Raw genomic sequence first — 21,082 nt, forward strand, 5'->3', positions numbered from 1 at the left:
TAGTCATTGATGTGTACGTGAAACGTGCCATCAATGCTTTCAAAATATTTAAGAAATACATATATTCTCAATATACGTCAAATATGTATAAAATTACTTAGAAAGTCTATTCCCTAATATTAGTACATTCAATCAATTTAGAAGTACGTAACTTAGTGAAATAGATGAACAAATATCATCATTGGGGGTATGTGGCTTCCACTTAGGGGTCTCTCGACACCCAACCATGATTGTAGCTAGCTTAAACGGCTGTGGGTTGAATAAATCATTGCAATTTCGTTGGCTTTGTCCACTTAAGGGTCTCTCGACACCCCTAGGCTCTTTATTGGCTTTATCCATGTTAGCATTTTGTAGACTAGTAAAAACATAACAACAAACAAATGTATTAGAAGGTATGCGGACTAAATATTATACATGAGACATATTAAAATTATCCACTCTATAAGTAAACATTTGCCATTGAGGTGTACATTAAACGTGTCAATCGGTGCTTTTAGAACAGTATGATGAATACACATTTTCACTATATGTCAAATATGTAAAACCAATTTTTGTAAAGATTATTTTTTAGTTTTAAGCACGTCATTGTGCCGGGAGTATCTAAGTTAGTTAAATGAGAAACACATATCTTCATTGAATGTATGGTGTTCAAATCTAGAGGTTTCTCTACACCCAACCGTGAAATTTTGTGCACCAAAGCATATTTCTTAATTCTGTGTGTACGTACCTCTAATACTAAGGTTTATATTTAATGCGAATCACGTATGTCTTATGTTAAATTAGAAACTATAATCATTCTCATTTTTTTTTGGAAAAATATAACATCAATGACTAACTACCCCAAATTAGAAACCATATGCTTCAAACCTTAATTGTTCTCAATTTATGCATAAAAATTAACATACAAATGTGACAAATGATACCAGACAAAACCTCCAGGATCTCCTAGTAAAATCTTCATAATAAATTTTGTTCGATGTGTTTTGACATTGTTGAATTCGGTGGCTCATCTGCTAGGTGGACAAGTTTCGTGTTGCATAAAGTGTAACTCTCAAGGAACAAACATACTAGTGGCCCACAATCATGACTCTCACCTTGGGCCTAACAATATTTAAAACACATACATAAATATGCAAGAATATATAGAACACCGATTCAAGTTTACAATATAACTATATAGATATATAACTTTCTTAAGAGGAACGCCAATTGAAAATCAGGATACATATTATATATTATTTGTTGTAACCAAAAGCATTTTGAGGCATTAATGCACAATAGTAAAAACAATCAAAATTTTCATAAATAAACAAAATAAATACATAAACAACCAATAATGTGGTAGAGATATCAATAAACATGTTCAATACGTAAAAATGTCACATGAGAAATCGGCATCAACGATTTTTGAAAAAAATTGAACTCCACCCACCTCATATTGCAACTATTTTACTATAAAACTAAACCTGAAAGTATGATAATGAAAACACTTTTATATACATTAAAGTTATTTTCAATATAAAACACATCAAAATAACCTATATTTGAAACGATGATGAGTTACAATGTCGAAGTAAGCTCGACTGACACTCAGGCTTGTACAAACTAGATAGAGACACAAGACAAATATATTAGAGTATACCACAAATTCAAAAGTACAAAACAAAAATATCGATTTTACCAAATACAAAAAAATTAACTTATTTCTAGCATATTGTGCACTTTGTTTTATCATCTCGGTTGGTCTTTGATCCAAAAAATTTTCAATGCAGTGGCGGTGATGATTTCAAGAATGACGGTTGGAAACGATGACCTAAAAGTGGAAGGGGAAAAGTTTCTGAAGAAAAAAAGTGATTGAGATCGTGTCCATTTTTAGATTCGGTTATTTTTTTGTGTCATTTTTGTAACTGGTTATAGTATATAAATAATAAACTAAGGTACATCACTTTGAAATTAAATTTTTATAGCACATCAATTTTAGAGTATGTAAGTAAATAATGTAGATTTATATAAACTCAACGTAAGTACATAATATATTAGTTACATAAAAACATCATTCCAGGGGCAAAATGGGTAGTAGGGAGCTATCTCTATATAATTTACAAAAATAGGGAGTGCAAGTGTCTTGAAATAGTCCGTACGGACTGAACTTAAATGTTGTTTACCTTACAGGGATTTAAATCAAGGTCCCCCAAAATTAAAAGCAGTATATTGAAATATCAAATCATATGAACGTAGATTGTGTTTCTTTTTGTTTTACCAAAAGATTTTCAATATTCAAATTCTTTTTTCTCTCTGTTCAAATTAAAAACTTACGTTTTTTAATATTATACTACAAATATATTTTACATTCAAAAATCACATCAAACATCTATTTATATCACATCAAACAATTATTCAAATTTAACTTTTTACCATTAAAAATCCAAACTAAAAAATCCAAACCCATACAAATAATTCATTATATAAAATTGAGGAAAAGAAGTACCTGTAGGCAGAGTATAAAGTGTATATGCTGCTGCAACTGCAAGCTACATTTATCTATCCACCAACACCCTAACTGCAAGTGCAATAATACTACAAACCAGAACAACTAGGAGAAGATCTATCTGTGCACTTCTTGGAAACATGTTAATTTAACATATATCTTAGCAAGCAAGGTATATATTTACTTCATGCTCTAGGTAGCAGCAATCAATAAGTTTATTCATCATCGAAAGGCAGGCAACTTACACATTTCTTGAACAATCTTCTCCACAAGAGGTAGATGAATGTAATCCACTCATTTTGCATATGCTCGATCGCTCATTATATGTTAACTTTAGGCTTGAAACCACAGCATTTCATCTTCTCATACCATTCGAGAGACTTGTCTAGGTTATCTGAATTCGAGAATCCAGATATTAATGTGCTATATGTGATGACATCGGGACATAAACCTTTACTACTGATACTAGAGGCCAATTTTTCTGCTTCATTAACCCTACCCTTCTTACAGAGCCCTTTTATAAGGGTATTGTATGTCACAATGGTCGGCCTTATTTTGCCTTTCAGCATCTCATCCAAAACATGGAAAGCTCCATCGATATTTCCTCCATTGCAATGGCCGTTTATCAGCATATTATATATCTGAACATTAGGTGAAACACTTTGCCTCAGCATGTCTTGGAAGATGGATTCAGCTTCAAGAACTCGACCCTCCTTGCAAAAACCATGTATTAGCAATCCATATGTGACAACAGTAGCCTTTAACCCACTATTTTCCATTTCTTCAAGAATCTGCAGACACTTTTCAAACTGGCCAGTGAGGCAGTATTCGTTCACAGAGATGTCGCATGTCTGTACTTCCGGGGAAAGCCCATTTACCTTCATATCTTTTGCCCATTCATTTGCAACATCCATCTGACCCAAGCTGCTAAACTTGCTGATCAACGTATTGTATGTGGTGCAATTAGGTTTCACCCCTTCATTTCCAAATATTTTAATAGCCTCAAGTGCTTTCTCAGTAATCCCGACATCGCAGTAACCCTTCACCAGTGTATTCAGCATAACCTCCGTGAAAGCAATCCCATTTTTCTTCAACTTCACCAAGAATTCCTCGGCCTTATCCATTTTCCCTTCCTTGCACAATCCATACATCCAAATAGCACACGTATACTCATCGATTTCCACCCTAATCTTTGGGGCATCTTCGCGGTCCAGTGCAGTCAAAACATCCACATTTCCACATCTCAAATGTCTATCACAAAGAACACCACAAGTAAATCCATCCGGGACTAATCCTTTGTCACACATTTCCTCCAAAATCCGGTAAGCCTCTTCCATTTGCCCGACTCTACAAAGCCCATGCAGCATTGTATTGTATGTCACTATATTTGCCACCACGTTGTCATCTTTCATCTTCTCTCTCAAACTTAAAGCACCGTCCAAATCCCCAACTTTACAATACCCATCAAGCAAACTATTGTAAGTCACTAAATTTCGGGCAGCATTCTTCTCCAACATTTCATCAAACATCTTCTGTGCATCATTAACTCTCCCCTCTTTACACAATCCCCCGATCAAAACATTGTACACGAACCCATTCGGCCTCAACCTGCATCGCTCCATCTGAATCTTCAAATTCAGACCTTCATTCAATTCTCCCAACTTGACTGCCGATTGTATCGCTTTCCCAAAACTAAATTTATCAACCCTAATTCCAGCGTTCACAGCACCGCGAAAGATCTCGAGAGCCCTATTATACTGCCTCTGACTCACCAAACACTCCAGGAACATATTAAATGCCGATAAGGAAGGAAACTTATCCTCGCCTCTAACCAAACTGTACAATTCGGCTGCCTCATCTGGGAGCTTGGACTCCGAGTAAACTGTCAAGAGCATGTCCGTAGAAATAAGCTGCCGAGACGACTCCAGAAGCACGGTGCAGAAGTCGGAAACCGGGTGTAGGGAAATAAGAATACGGAGGCGGCGCTTTGCTGCTTTGGTTCGGTTTTGAAGGATGAGGGCCTCAACTTTCAGAAGATCCTCTAAGAGCGGAGTTCGGTCCGGCGGAGGTAGAACGCTGGCGGCGGAGGAGAACGCGCAGAATGAATTATGTAGAGAAACAGAGGGTAGTAGACGGCGGAAATATACGCCGGACATTCCGTCTGACTGTTGAGCCGCCACCTTGATGGCACATTGCCACCTATTGCTTTATATCAAGGGAGAGTTTATCTTAGCTTCGTATTGGTCCCATTTCATAATTTTCTATCCGGGTAAAAATTATTTTTTGTCTGGTTCAAATAAGTTTCATCCAATTTTTTTTATTAATTTTATCCCCATTCAATTTAATATTTATCAATTTTAGTTTTATTATAGTTGATCGATAAACTGCATTGGACAGCCAACACAGTCGTGTCATATGACTGTATTTATCTCATGTTCATACTCATATTCCTAGTTATGTTAATTCTCGTGTTTTTAATATAGTCAAATTCATGCTCAATTTATGACTTTGTTACAATCATTTTCTTATGATAACTATGTTCTATACCATATTCATGGTTATTTTTAAATATGATCATATTTTAGGTGATATTCGTTATCATTTTCACTTTTTTAATTGTTACGAAATTTTTTTAGAAAATTATTTTAAAATATAAAAATATTATATTTTAATATTTAAAAAATAATTGCCAAAAAAAAAAAAACTAGGGTGTGTTTTTTGTATGAGATAATTTGAATGAGTATTTTTTATGTGAGTTATGGGGAATTAGAATACAAAAAAAATGAATGCGTGTGATATTAATATTTTTAAAAAAAGTTTGTGTATATTTTATTAAAAGAACACACCCTAATAAAATAACAAATTAATATATTTTTTAATACGGCTGATTGGATTTAAATACCTATGTTATATTCATCATTTAAATTCAGTCCTACATATAAACTGCATTCCCTTTGTGAAAATTTTTGAGATTTGCTCCCTACCACTTACCACTTACCAATTTCTATTTCTATTCTTATCCAATCTCAATTCTTTTTTTACCCTTCTTTTTCAACCCAACAATCTTGCATTAGTTTATTTTTGTGCGCGAGAAAAAATGAATTTACAGTGTTGTATTTCTGACGAAATGAACCTCACATTTTCGGCGACCCAATTGGTGACTCGGAGAATGATTTTGATCAAACTTTTGAAGCAACCCAAGGTAGTGAAGTCAAACCCTACATCACTCGCGAGCATTCTATTATGTGATTAATGGCAAATATGTGATGGATTCTGAATCGAAAATCCAATCTTTAGGTTTTTTTCTCGCAAGATAAAAACGGGTAAGGCGAATGTTCAATTCCATATGTTCTTTTGGTGCGATAATATTATTGGTTGATTAGGGTGGTGTTGTTTGGGCTTACAATTGATCCCACCCATGTCCAGCTGAAAACGTAAACCTGAACTCAGGTATGATTGATCATCTTCATCATTATTTGACATTATAAGTAATTATTCTTGAAAATAATTTTTGAAATCGATCAATATTCTTGTTTGGTTCTTGAAGATATTATATATATATATTTTTAATATACACAAAATAGTGGATTGTGAAGCGAAAGCAGAAACACGACGTTTTCCAACATTTATTTGTATGTTTCGTCGTGTAGAATTGAATTTCTTAGAGATTTCAGACCTATACTTTTTCTAGATGAGATACATTTGTTTGAAAATATCCTAATTTTGTTGATATATACTATGACTACTAATCTATGAACCTTTGTATTTAGTTCATGTGTTTGTGCATTTGATAATGTTAAATATTATTCCTATGCAACGGTGTACGCCGAAAATGATGAAAATTGAGAATGGTTTTGCTAAAGGTTAATGTATGTTCTTTACGTTAATGGTCAATATGATTGGAAAGAATATGCCTTCTTTCCGGATAAATACTCGAGATTTCTAAAGTTCATCTCCGATGTATTTTCTAGAGCTTATCACGCATACTGTCTCCAACACCTAGTGGGAAACTTGGCACTCAGGTTATGTAAAATATATGTACCATTTATTATGATATGTACAATAAGATAATTATATCTCGTATAGATAATGCAGAAATATGCAATGCACACCAAGAAACGATGAACGTCATTTTTTAACAAAGCCGGTTATGCCCCTTACAGAAGGATTTTGAGCAGCATATAACATTTGTTGTGGAGGCCATGTCACTTTTCCGAAGCTTCATTACACAATCGCAGCTCCAATAGTGGCCAAATTCTCTAGTTCATGGACTAATTGAGGGATAATAAATAACAATATAGTCGAGTCGTGGAATTGTTGGATGCGCTTAACAAGGTCATTGTCTTTTTTCGTGATGCTTGATTTCATCTGGAATCAAGTGATGTCTATGATGAACGGGCATCGTTATGGTTGTCTAGGACACAACCGACGAAGTTTCATTGTGACTTTATTGCAGATATGTTTGGTGTGTTTCTCGTGGTTGTAAATTGTTTTTTTGGAAGATTGTATATTGAATTTAGATCTGTGTACGAGATCATTATTGAATTATTTGAAAATTTAATAATATTTTCCTATATATTACTGGGTGTACACAACTATTATGTTGTGGTATGTATCAATCTAAACTAATTTTTCTAAAGTAAAAGGTAAGGATATGTGAATTCACCATGAAAGTACGTAGCAGGTTATTGTATTTACACAAAATAGAACTACGAGTAATAGTTATTAAAAACGACAATACATTACACAAAATATTTGTTTATTAAATTATACGTAATACTTGAGTCTTTTATATCTCCTAAGTACTTGTTACGGTATAATATGACCCAAACAAAAGAAAATATGTTAGAAGGTATATGAAGTAAATGTTACGTATGAGCCATATCCGATCTTCATACAATGTAAGAAGCATATTAATTATTGATGCGTACATGTGAACCATAGTCATTGGTTAAATGGCCTATAGAATATTGCATTCGTTCACTTGAATTTATATTAACAAAAATTACATTGATTAATACGGGAATTTAAAATTTTATATAGAGTTCTTACAATTATTTTAAGAGCATACAGTTATGTGCCTGAAGTATATTGAGTATGACCAAATGTATACTTATCTAATAAACAAGCTTTGTCGTTGCGTATACAAGTATTTATATTGTTATGTGGGTATCAATTTGATAAACACGGGTATTTAAACAATTAGCGAAATTATTTCATTGATTATGGCTAGATGAGGCGGCCATGGATTGAATAGATTATTGATATTTCATCAAATATTGGTGTTTATTAATCAATACCGCTAAAACGATAACAGAGATCATTTGTTCATGTATCCAAATGTGAATAAAAATGTTACATAAGATAAATTTGACATAACATATCATGTTTTGGATCATGGTAAGAGATCTTGATATGTTAGTGGATAACTTATGAGATATGTATCGGCCCCCACACTCTTTATTGGTTTTGTTCATGTCAGTATTTTGTAAACTATGAACAACATCCACAACAAACAAATGTATTATAAACAAACAAATGTGCTATAAGATATGAGTAGTAAATATTATACACGAGACATATTAGGACTACCCACACTATAAGTAAGCATTTTTCATTGAGATATACATTGAACGTGTTTATCGGTGGTTTTAGGACAATATAATGAGTACATATCTTTTAACTAGATGTCGAATACATATATAGTTAATTATAAAGCTTATTACTGAATAGGAGTACATGCAATCATGTAAAAAGTATGTATTTAGTTAAATGAGGAACATGTCTTCATTTGGGGTATGTTGTTTAAACTTAGGGATTTCTTCACACCCAACTATGAAATTTTGTGAATCGGAGTATTTTCTTAATTTTGTGTGTACGTACCTCTAATACCAAGGTTCATACTTATAGAGAACCGTATATCATATGTTAAATTAAAAACTATGATGATCCTTAAAGTTTTTAGTAAAATATAACATCAAAACTAACTACCCAAATTTGACAACCATATGCTTTAAAACTTAATTTTTCCAATTCATGCATAACAATTAACATATAAATCCGATAAATAATAATAGGCAGCCCCTCTAGGGCCTCATGATAAAATCTTCACGATAATTTTTGCTTGATATATTTTAACATCGTCAAATTCGGTAATCTATCTACTAAGCGTGTAAGTTTTATGTTGCATAAAATCTAATTCTTAGGGAACATGCATACTAGTGGCCCACAATTGTGGCTCTCACCATGGGCCTAACAACATTTAAAACAAAGACATAAGTCTGCAAGAGTATATAACACTAATTCATGTTTATGACATAATTATGTAGGTATGTATCTTCCTTGTAAAGAAACGTCAATTGAAAATCATGACACACATTATAATAATTTGTTATAGCAAAAAATATTTGGAGGCATAATGCACAATCGTCAAAACAAACATATTTTTCACAAATCGATAAAATAAACACATGAACAACCAACAATGTGATAGATATATAAAAAAACATCTTCATTACTTAAAAAAGTCACTCCACATGAGAAATCGCATCGCATGAGAGCATTCTCAGACACATACATACCTTTTGAGTGTAATCCAAAAATTATAAAGAATTCTTCAACATAAAAACTTATTTCAATTTTATCACCAAGTCTAAATGACTGAGACTCGATGTCAAACATATTCACAATCGCCCACAACCGATACCAAGGTAGCTTTTTTTCGGACAATCTATAAAATCACCAAACGGCTTAAGTTGTAGAGTTTTCAGTTGTTTGTCGTTCACCTCAACTTTAAATTTAATCATGTTTTTATAGGAGAAAGGTATAAAGAATCTAGAGGTAAGACATCTGTATTCATTTTTAGGTCTTCCATTATTTCGAAACAAATACATGTCTTCATCAGTATAACTACGAAGGTATGTAATCTTTTAATTAAGACATATAAAATAACAATCAAGGCACACCAAAGGCAATGTGAGACACTCGCAAACAATATAAAGAACAAATAAAATATTTACTAATCAAAAAAATAGATACATCTATAATCAACCTCATGACAGAGACATCGTCTAATACCTTAGTACTTAAAAAATCACCTGACAAGAAACAAGTTGTCTACGGTATTTGAAAAAAATAAGAAGCACCGCCCGCCTCACAACTCAATTATTTTACTATTAATGTAAACCTATAAAAATGCAAATGAATGTACTTTTATAGACAACGAGATCATTTATAATTTCAAACACAATAAAATAATTCATATTCAACCCGATTGTGTGATATGATGTCAAAGTAAAATCACCTACCATTAAGGATTCTACAAACCCAATCGAGGCACAAGTAAAATAGATCCAAGTATACCATAAACTTAGAATTTCAATCCTTTCAAAAACATAAACTTTAACTTCTTTTTTTCTTTTTTAACTCCTCTCCGGGGAGGTCATTTTCGACTTCTTTTTTATTTTCGAATGGTGGGTTCTATTAGGGTTTTGTTTTGTTTTTAAGTTTAAATTTTTGTAAGTCATTTTAGTACATAAATAAAAATCTTAGGCACATGACTCTGACATTTTTTTGATACAAGAGAATAATTTTGAAGTACGTAATTAAATAATATATGTTTATATAAAAATAACAGAAGTACATACAATATTCGTTATATTATATGGTAATTTTAAGGGTAAAATGGGTATTAGGGGTCAAGTGTAATTGAAAATGAAAAGTAGAAAGTATAGAAAAATAAAAAATGAGGAGGGACTGTACTTAAATGTTTTTAAGCTCAGAAAGATTTAAATCAAATTGCCCCTTTTTAATGATCGTAATTATATATATATATTTAAATATAATAAAATTTTTAAAATAATTTAAATTTATAAATGAAAATAAAAATATTATTTTAAATAATTATTTTTTAACTGAAAAATTTATAATATTATGTTGTTTTCAGATTTTTCTAGTATAATTTTTTAAATAATATTATAAAATTTGAAATATATATAATTATAATTATTATAAATATATATTAATTTTATTATATATATATTCAATTATATCGTAAAATATTAAAATTTGATTATTTTTATATTTTTAGATAATCGTAAAAAAATACTTTTGTTAAATTATAAAGATTAAGTTACTCATAATTCTCATGTCGTTTGTCATTTCGAAATTCAGCATAAAATTTTCTGATACTTTAAAAATTCATGTGATTATACTTTAAAAAATGTTGCATGAAACCCCTCGCCATTAAACGTGCCTCGGTGATTGAAAGATAATTTTCTATCCATATTTTTTGCATGAAGGGGGGTTTCAAGCAATGTTTTTTAAAGTATAATGGAACGTCTTCCATTTTTTAAAGTAAAGTGGAGATTTAAGCTGAATTTCGAAAACACAGATGGGTTTTATGCAATATTTTTTAAAGTATAAGAAGACGTCCATGCGATTTTTAAAGTAGAAGATGATTTACGCTGAGTTTCAAAACCACAAGAGAGTTATAGACAATTTTGCCAATTATAAATATACATCATATAATTTGAATGAAGAAGTTAACATGATAATGAATATAATCTAAAATATAGTCGTGAACATGGCAAGGTAATGAACACGAATTGGTAGGGATAGCAATGGGCCCGGAGTCTACCTATTTATTTAGAGTCGGATATAATTATTCGGTTATCGGGTCCGGATCGAGTCCAAATCGGATCTCAGGTCCAAGAATGAACCCTGCCCAGACCCCGTTAATATATTACTAATATATTAGTTATATATATGAAAAAACAAATTTTTAGTAATATAAATTATATTAAAAAATATGTTTTTAGTACAATTTAGTTATTTTTTTTATTATTTTATTATAATATTTTTTAATAAAATATATAAATTGTAATATATGTTAGGTTTAGGTCCGGGTTCACATCTAATTTAAATTAAATTTTAAGAATTGTAAAAGATTTTTTCGGGTCTGTCGGGTCCATCAGGTTTTGTCGGATATTATTCGGATCGGATATATATATGGTCAAGTCCGGGTATAATCGGATCCAATTCGGGTCTCGGGCCTAGCCATGTGTATTCGGGTCGGGCCTAGCCATGTGTAGTTCGGGTCGGGCCGACCCATTGCAATCCCTACGTGTTGGTTGTCTAGATTGCCCAGTCACCATTGTGAATCATCCGATACGATCGTGTTCAAGCCAATATGACTGTGTTTAGTCCTTGTCAGCTACCATAGAACTAAAATTGATTACATTTATGTATGCTATAAATCTCTTTTAGGAAAATCATGCTCTTACAATCTGAGTTGACTATTTTTATTCATGTGGAGTATTGATCAATCTGAGAATTCGAAAGATCAAATATTGTTTTAATGTTTAACCCATTCTCAAAACTGAATTTTGATGAGTAAGAAATAAATGAAATAATTGGTATAATATAATTATCCACATATTGCAAAATATAACTCTCAAAACCGAATTTTGCTTATTGAATAATTTTTTGTGATAAGATTCTCGATAAATATTGCAAAATACAATATATACACACTCATACAATATATACACACTCATACAATATATAATATATATTTTATCCACTTATAAAAATTAACAGTTCGATACAATATATTATTTTTTTATTTTTCATTCATAACAGAAAAACACATATATCCAAAATACAAAATAAATACAATAAAATATATTAATATGAATGTTATTATGTAGAAAATACTTTTATATTATGTAAATAAATAAAGTGTGTACTTCCACATAATTAATATAAATTGGTTTATAAGAGCATCTCCTATAGTAATTATTTCTAAACATTATCTCTTTTATCTACCTTATCTACATCATATGTACCTCAATATTCAAATTATTTTATTTATCACCCGTTATAGTAAATCACCTTCAACTCATTACATTTACTATTTTATAAATACACAACAATTTATTTATTTCTACTTACTTTATTATGTAATAATACATATAATCAATATATAAATAAATTATTTATCAATACATATTTCTATATATTTTTATTATCTAATAATATTTTTATATAATAATATTTTAACTTTTAAATATTAACCTATATAAATTTTAATAATTGAATATATACAGAATAATCAACATATATGTTAACTAAAAGTAACATCAAAATAATCATAATAATTAAAAATATAACTTAAAAATTATTATTTTTATTTTCAAATCGTATTCAAATAATATATGCAATAAGATAGAGAACAACAAATAAATTTAAAATATGATAGATAAAGTGTGAGAATTGATTAATGAATTTTAAATATATATATAATTTATGTTAAATTTATAATTTAAAATTTTGAAATTTCAAAAAGTTTTGAATAGTATTTAATTTAATTGATTTATTTATTTATTTATTTATTTTTTGTTAATTTTTGTTGAAGATAAGGAGGAATTGTAAGAAATTTTGATAACTCCATTTCTTCTGAAAGGTAATGAATTTTATTATAGTAAAAACTGAAAAGACAATGATAAAAGTAATAAATAAGGTGATTGCAACGGATGATCTAAAAGATCAGAAATATTTACTAGAAAGGTAGAGATAAGGTATTTAATTTGTTACAAGAAAGATATATTATGTACCTAATAGTTTTAAAATTTTGTTATTTTTATTTTTTTTAATATTATATTAAATCTGTATATATTTTTATTTATAAAATATCACATAATTAAATACTAATTTCTTACTATTATCAATTTTTTTAAAATCCAAAAATAACTTCTGATCTAGAAAATATTCATCATTTTGCACACGTGCTACTTCTTGTTTACCCTACATGATTATTCAAATATTAAGTGAATGATGATATATATTTTTTTTTTTACATTTTTTATTTTCATAATTTGTTGGAGTATTAACATACATAATCAAATCTATGAGTTGCTATAATTGTTTGTTACGACGAGTGTGTGCATTTTGAGTTTGTTTATTAATGTTTTATTCAATTAATTATAAATCTAATCTTTATTTGTATTTAGGTTGGTGGATATTGTACGATCGAATTAGTTAGAGGAAAATAATATTGACCATGTTACATATGCATTGCTTATACAATATAATATTGTTTATCATTTCAAATACTAATTTGTCTTTTTATTGGAATATCTATCAAAATTACGAATATTGTTATAAGAAAACGAGAAAAAAATTAAATAAAGAACACATAAGTTTTATGTGGTTTGATGATGATGTGTTAACCTACGTTCACGGGCAGGAATCAAAAAGATTTTATTATAATGATTCAAAGAGTTACAATCATGTCATACTACTAGGAACCATAGCTATCTATTTATAAGCACCCCAAAACACCCTAAACCCTAAATCTATTTATTATTAATTAGAATAAGCCCAAAAGGAACTCTGCCAATTGAAACAGCCTTTTTGTTTTGGTTTCAGATCGGGTAGATCGCTAAATCCAAGTTACGTTTCAACAATCTCCACCTTGATTTGGAGTTTCTCCAACTGCCAAAGGTTCGTCAGTATCTCTCAGTCGTCTCCTTTCTGCCAGATGCCCCGAGAGGACTTTACTTTCTGCGAATATTCACCAAGTTCAAGCAGTGCTCGAACTTCTCCGTCTATAGCGCCTTTGTCAACATATCAGCTAGATTGTGTTATGTAGCTATTTTCTGAATAGAAAATTTTTCTTCCTCCAAGACATCACGGATAAAATTCAACCTTACATCAATATGTTTGGTTTTCTCATGATACACTAGATTTTTAGCCAAACTTAAAGCACTCTGAATATCACAGAATAATACCGGTTTCTCCACCTTCAGACCCAAACTTTGCACCAGACCATGTAACCAGATACCCTCTTTAATACCTTCAGTCATTGACATATATTCCGCCTCAACCGTCGACATGCAACCGTAGGTTGTAAAGTAGACTTCCAACTGACTGCACATCCAAACAGAGTGAAGATAAAGCAAGTCAGTGATCTTTGTTTCACCAAGTCACCCCCATAATCAGAGTCTGCATAGCCAACCAGACCATCACCATGGCCTTTATCATCATATACCAGACAAATATCAGACGTTCCTTTCAAATATCGCAAGATCCACTTTACAGCTCCCTAGTGAGCTTTACCCAGATTAGCCATAAACCTGCTCACCACACTAACCGCATAAGCGAGAACCAGTCTCATACATACCATTGCATACATAAGACTTCCAATTACACTTGAATATGGAACCGTGTTCATGTAGGTAACCTCTTTTTTTGTAGCCGGTATAGTGCTTCGATCAAGTTTAAAGTGTGCTGCCAAAGGGGTACTTACCGATTTGGACCGATCAACAGAGAATGTCTGCAAAACTTTCTCAATATACTTTTCTTAAGAAACCCATAGCCGTCATGCTTCTCTATCACGCCAGATCTCCATACCCATTATTTTCTTTGCCACACCCAAATCCTTCATCTCAAACTCGCCCTTTAGTAGAGCCTGGTCCCCTTTAGAATTGTCCAACCCCTCCGGTTGAGACATGTAAATCCGTTCTTCTAGATACCATGAAGGAATGCTATTTTTACATCAAGCTGCTCCAGCTCTAGATCAAAAGCACCCACCATTGTCAAAAGAACCCGGATGGTTTTGTTTTCACCACAGGAGAAAAGACTTCATGGTAATCGATTCCTTCATTCTGTGAGGACTCTTTTTCCACCAGTCTCACCTTGAACCTAGCAGGTTCAACACCAGGAATTCCCTCATTTCTTTTAAAGACCCACTCGCATCCCACTGGCTTCACCCATTTTGGTAGTGCAACAAGATCCCAAGTCTTGTTCTTTTCAAGAGACTGCATCTCTTCATTCATTGCTATAATCCAGGTTTCTGCATCTTTACTCGCCATAGCTTCTTTATATGTCTTTGGCTCATCGGAGCCAAGATCATCACCAACCGCCAATGCATAAGCCACAGAATTCATGTCGCATGTATTAACACATCCTACAAACCTAGCCGGTTTCTGAATATTTCTCTTTCCCTTTCTTGTTGCTATGGAATCTTCAACCCCAGTACCAGCGTCATCAGCCTTCCCCTCAACCGGTTTCCCTTGAGGTTTTGACTGATCTGGTTGATCGGATTGATCAATAGTATTATCCTACTACTCTTCCTCTAACACAACTCTGTCAAGAGTTTCAAACTCCACCCTCTGGTCAGCACCACAATCTTTTGTACCTGCAATACTTTCATAACCCTACTCTGATCAAGCATAGCAGATTCATCAAATGTTACATCTCTGCTAATAAGAAATTTACCAGGATTTTTACCTAATGTACACCACAGTCGATAACCTTTGACTCATGTTGCATACCCTAAAAATATGCATTTTACCGCCCTCGGCTCCAGCTTACCATCATTCACATGAGCGTATGTAGGGCATCCAAATATTCTTATATTAGAGTAATCATATGGTTTACCGGACCATACCTCTTGAGGAGTCTTAAAGTCAATTGCAATTGATGGAGATCTATTAACCAGATAGCTAGCAGTGTTAATTTCTTCAGCCCAGAATTGCTTAGATAAGCCAGCAAATATGCGCATACACTTAGCACGCGCCATGAGAGTTTGGTTCATTCTCTCTGCAACCCTATTTTGCTATGGTGTGTGTCGTACAGTACGGTGCCTCACTATACCTTCTTTCTTGTAGAAGTCATCAAATGGAGCATTGCAGAACTCCAACCCATTATAAGTTCTTAGAGTTGACCTGTTTACCCGTCCGTTTTTCAACGATGGTCTTCCACTCCTTGAACTTCCCAAACACCTCATCTTTAGTCTTCAGAAAGTACAACCAGACTTTTCTTGAATAATCATCTATGAAAGTGAAAAAGTAAGAACAACCGTCCTGCGATTTCACCAGAGAGGGACCCCATAAATATGAATGAATATACTCCATAATTTCTTTTGAAGTGTGATGACCAGTAGTAAACCTCACCCTGTGTTGCTTCCCTTTTACACAAACCTCACAGAATTGAATTTTACCTGTCATATCCCCACCAAATAAACCCTGTTTGCTTAACACAGACAACCCTTGCTCACTTATGTGACCTAATCGAAGGTGCCACAAATTTGTCCTGTCATCATGTTTATCCAAGGACTGGGATACCGCTGCCGTTCCCATCACTGAACTGCCCTGTAGAAAATAAATTTTATGCTGCAGTTTTTCCTTCATCATCACCAAAGCACCTTTCAGGACTTTCAACCACTCACATTCACCATGATATTTTAAAAACTATTCTTGGCTAAGGTGCCAAGAGAAATCAAATTCTTTATGAGTTCAAGAACATACCAACAATCAAATTTCCTGACACTACCGTCATGCAATTTTATATGCACTATCCCGCTCCCTTTTATGGCTAGAACCCCATCATCACCTAACTTCACCGTTCCATTCCACTCCTTAAAAGAAGTGAGTAGATCATGAGAGAACGTCATATGGTGAGAAGCACCTGTATCCATAATCCAGGAATCAACAGTACTAGCACAACACGCTGTCAGAACTTCACCAAAGTCCCTATCATCAGAACTCTCTTGTACCACAGCAGCACTGCTGTCACTGCTACTAGAATCAACTTTTGTATTTCCCTTCTTCTGTGGACAATCCCTTTTAATGTGCCTCTTCTCCTTGCAAAGATAATACTTAACTTTGCTAGATGATTTTGATTTTGAACGCAACCTCTCATTCCCGTTACCCATCTCCTGTAGTCTTCCCCTACCTGTAAACAGACCTGAACCAGAACCCTCTTCCAGATAACCTTTCTTTTCAATTCTTTGGACATAAGGGCATCTTTCACATCATTAATAGAAATTATAGTTCTACCATATAGCATAGTATCTACAAAATTCTCATACGAACCAGGTAGTGAACACAGTAAAATTAAAGCTTGATCTTCATCATCAACTTTAACCTCAACCCCTTGAAGATCAAGAATAATACAGTTAAAGGTATCAAGATAATCCTTTACCTGAGTACTTTTGGACATCCGGAGGGTGTAAAGACGTTGCTTCTGATATAGCATGTTCGTGAGAGAGTTATTATGGTCCTTCTCACACAACTTATTCCATAGCCCAAAAGCCGTTGTCTGATCTGCAACCTCCTGTAACACCTCATCAGTAATTGACAACAAGATCATGGAATGAGTCATTGCCAAAATCTCTTTATTTATCTCCTCCTTTGTGTCTTTAGGGAATTTGTCTTCTCCCTCCAACACAGCTGCACATCTTTGTTGAACCAGAAGTGCCCTCATCTTGACCTTCCAGAGCGTGAAGTCATTCGACCCATTAAATTTCTCCAGATCAAACTTATACGATGAAATCTTCAATCAATCAGATATGGCTCTGATATCACTTGTTAAGAGAAAACAATAAATAAATCAAATAAAGAACACAGAAGTTTTACGTGGTTCGGTGACGGTGTGTCAACCTACGTCCACGGGCAAGAACCAGAGAGATTTTATTATACTGATTCAGAGAGTTACAATCATGTCATACGACTAGAAACCATAGCTATCTATTTTTAAGCACCCTAAAACACCCTAAACTCTAAGCCTATTTGTTATTAATTAGGATATGTCCAAAAGGAACCCTACTAATTAAAATAGCCTTTTTGTTTCGATTTCAGTCGGATACACCACTAAATCCAAATCACGTTTCAACAAATATGATGATTATAGCATTTTAACATGGTCCCGCGTTGAAATCCATTATTGTTGTGAGGTGAGATAATTGGGATGATTGGGTAAAGATTCACCTGTCCAAAGTTCTGATGCAGCGTCTATGTGGATCTTTTTTTCCATTTTTTTGTTTTACAATGTAATTAAAATTAATAAACAAAATTAACAGCTATTCAGCCGTTACAAAATTTTCGATTTAATTTTAGTTTTTTTTTAAATATATTGAAATAATTAAAGTTTTAAAAAATAAAATTCGTAATGGCTATATAGCCGTTATTGTATTTAATTAATAATTTTATTAAAAAAGTTATAAAATTTATTTATAAATATCACAATCTATTTCACTTTATATATATATATTTCTCTCAAATCACTTTTCAATTCTACAAAATTTAATTTTTTTTTTTCAATACCATGAGCTAATTAATGACTGGAGAAATATTTAATCTTTCAAACTTTAGAAATTCACAAGAAGTGTCAAATTTTGAATATCAATTTAGTCCTAATTTGCAAAATTATGTTTTATCCTTCAAATTTTTGTAGTTCTATTTATTAACTAAATTTCAATCTACAATACCACCAAACCTTCAAAGTTTCCTACCGAATTTTTCAATATCTCAACTACACTTCCAAATTCCTACTTCATTTTAAAACATACCACAGCGTTTTCCGCACCAATTCACATCATATTCACCTTCTATGTATTTGAATTTGGTCTCAAGAAGTCCCCGAATATCGAGTTCAAGTCAAGAAAATACAATTATAGGATCATCTAAGTCGGCCACACAAATTCCAATCTATTCAATACAACCAAACATCGAAGATATTTCTTTGTATTACTAAAATAATTTTTGGGAGAAAAATAATTGATTGCATTAATATAAAGTCAATGCCTATTTATAGGCATTGTCCAAATGGATAAAAGTAAACAATAAAATAAATAAATAATAATAAAATTCTGACATTCCTCTTTAAACTCAAGTAGGCGCTATAGAAGCCAACTTGAGTTTGTGTAAGAGAGACTGGGACCGAGCGGGATGATGTGACTTGGTGAAAACATTTGCAGTTTGATCGTCGGAGGAGATAGAGCATAGTCTAATGTTGCCATAAGTAACATAATAAGGAAAAAGATGACAGTCAATCTCAATGTGTTTGATGCGCTCATAAAAAAACATCATTGTGAGAAATCTGGATAACACTCATATTGTCGCAATGCAAAAGAATATGAGATTACTGCGACACGCCAAGATCATCAAGTAACCAACGAAGCCACAAAAAGACAATTGTTTGTTTCTTGGTACACCAGGAAACAAGAGAATCACCAAGAAAGAAGTAGAAAACAGTATAATAGCAACGATCTATAGGATCACCAGCTCAATCAACATTAGAGTAACTGGATAACGTTAAGGGAGACTGATATGGGAAGTGTAATCCATGCAATATTGTTCCCTTAACATAATGAAGAATACACAGAACTGTAGAGTAGTGAGTGGTGCAAGGTGCAGAAATAAATTGACTAATCAGATGTACAACGTAAGCAATGTCAGGACGAGTGACTTTCAAGTAAATCAAGCTCCCTACAAGCTGGTGATAAAGAGAAGGATCATCAAAAAGAGTCCCATCTAGTGGTGTAAGACGGAAGCCAACGTCAAGAGGTGTCGAAGTTGTCTTGCAATCAGTGAGACCGACACAAAACAACAGATCATAAGCATATTTAGTCTGAGACATGTAAAAATCATTAGAACCATCAGAAATCTCAAGACCTAAGAAATACCGAAGGTGGCCAAGACTTTTCATATCAAAGTGTTGCTTAAGGTAGATTTGTAAATTAGATATACCAGACTGATCATCCCTAATAAGAATCATATCATCAACATAGATAAGTAAAACAATAATTCCAAAAGAACTTCGGCGAACAAATAAGGCAGAGTTATGTGAACTAAGAGTTAAACCAAACTTAAGAAGAGCTGAACTGAACTTAGAAAACCAAGCACGTGGAGCCTGTTTTAAACCATAAAGAGCACGCCTCAACTTACAAACTTTAGAAGAAAGAAAAAAACCTTGAGGCAATGCCATATAAACATCCTCAGATAGATCACCATGGAGAAATACATTCTTGACATCCAATTGCAAGAGAAACCACTTACGAATAGTTGCAATTGCAATTAATATGCGCCACCGGAGCAAAGGTCTCCTTGTAATCAATGTCATATTCCTGTTTGTAGCCTTTCGCAACCAAATGAGCTTTGTAATGCTCAACCGACACATCAGACTTAGTTTTAATCTTGAAAACCCATTTGAAACCAGTAGGTGTTTTATCTGAAGGAAAATTAACTAGGTCCCATGTATGAGTCTTCTCTAAAGCTTGCAATTTTTCAGATATCACTTGTCGACACAAATGATCAGAATTTGTTTCATGAGTTGACCTGGGCTAATGCAGAGATAGGAAAACAGAAAAAAAAATAGTAATAATAATGTAAATGAGTAGGTGGATGACTTACTCAATATGATCAATAAGATATGACAGGTCCAGGCACCACAGTGGGATCAGCATCTGGAGATGAGGTCGGAGGTGGATCAGAAGCCTCAACTGTAACAGGATTCGAATATATAAATGGAGTCGTATGATCAGAATCAGGGAACAAGGGAAGACATGCGACATGAATGAAGTTAGACCAGAAATAGATGAGACATAAAATTTAGACAAGCTAGAAAATATGACACTCTCCCAAAAGGTAACATGACGAGATATAAGCAACATTTTAGAGATTGGGTCCCAAAACCTATAACATTTATCTCTACCCATAACCAAGACGATAACATAAACGTGCACGAGGTTTCAATTCGAAATATTCATGCAAAGGGATAAAAACGAAATCGGCACAACAGAAGGGACGA

General features: G+C 32.8%; 1 pseudogene; it reads right to left on the reverse strand.

Annotated features, from left to right (window-relative positions):
- Positions 1–2,444: 2,444 nt before the first annotated feature.
- LOC127239200 (pentatricopeptide repeat-containing protein At5g12100, mitochondrial-like) lies at positions 2,445–4,692 on the reverse strand (annotated as a pseudogene).
- Between the last annotated feature and the right edge of the window lie 16,390 nt (positions 4,693–21,082).

The sequence above is a fragment of the Andrographis paniculata genome, unplaced genomic scaffold, assembly GCF_009805555.1.
Source record: "Andrographis paniculata isolate CXL003 unplaced genomic scaffold, ASM980555v1 Contig77END, whole genome shotgun sequence".
In the NCBI taxonomy this organism is placed as follows: Eukaryota; Viridiplantae; Streptophyta; class Magnoliopsida; order Lamiales; family Acanthaceae; genus Andrographis; species Andrographis paniculata.